This window comes from Meleagris gallopavo, unplaced genomic scaffold, assembly GCF_000146605.3.
Source record: "Meleagris gallopavo isolate NT-WF06-2002-E0010 breed Aviagen turkey brand Nicholas breeding stock unplaced genomic scaffold, Turkey_5.1 ChrUn_random_7180001955719, whole genome shotgun sequence".
In the NCBI taxonomy this organism is placed as follows: domain Eukaryota; kingdom Metazoa; phylum Chordata; class Aves; order Galliformes; family Phasianidae; genus Meleagris; species Meleagris gallopavo.
Genome location: NW_011216433.1, coordinates 62,564 through 63,571, shown reverse-complemented (window position 1 = coordinate 63,571; position 1,008 = coordinate 62,564).

Sequence of the window (1,008 nt, the reverse complement as noted above, 5' to 3'; positions counted from 1 at the left end):
CAGACCTGGACACAGTACTCCAGATGGGGCCTCACAAGAGCAGAGTACTGGGGGGCAATCACCTTCCTGTCTCTGCTGGCCACTCCTGTTCTGATGGAGACCAGGATATCATTTGCTTTCTGAGCTGCAGGAGTGCACTGCTGGCTCATGTTAAGTTTTTGATCCACCAAGATCCCCAGGTCCTTCTCTGCAGGGCTGCTCTCAAGGACCGCTCCTTCCAGTCTTTATGGATCCCTGGGATTCCTCCGGTCCAAGTGCAAAACCTTCCACTTTGCTGTGTTGAACCTCATCAGGTTCACTCGAGCCCACCTTTCAAGCCCGTCGAGGTTCCTCTGAGTGGCATCCCTTCCTTCCACCATGTCAACCGCACCACTCAGCTTGGTGTCATCAGCTGTAAGAAAATTTTTGTACCGTTTCAGGAGTTTGATGATTCTTTTTCCTCTCAGTGAATATAAATCTGCTATGAAAATAATAGTGGCCACTAAAGTCTGCATTATCACTCACTCTTTATAGACTCAGCTCATACTCTGCTGTCTAGGAAACAGAGAGAGCAATTATATAGAAAAAAAATAGTTTGTAAGACTAGTCTAGAATATGTACCAAGTACATATGGAAGGTGCTAATTGCTTACAATTTATCTGTTTGAAGGTTCAGGTAGTACTGAAAGAAAATCCTACTTACGACTCAAAACACCTGTTCCTTGGGTTATTATTTGCTGTAGTTTGAGGACATGTTCTTGTTGTTCTTTTTCACCCAGAAAGTTGCTTTGTGAAATACCCCAGGAATAAGGCAAAGACAGAGTCTAGCAATTTGGTCAATAGTTATTTTATTATGTTGACTCATAATGTCAGAAGCGGTTGTTGGTGGTTGACTATAGATGTTGAACTTTCACACCAATATTTTGTTTCATTTTGCTGTCGTGAGACAGATGGCAGTAGAGGGGCAGTCTGACAAAATGTTGCCTAACATGGAAGTGCATAAGAAGAAAAGGGGTGTAATTGAATTCCT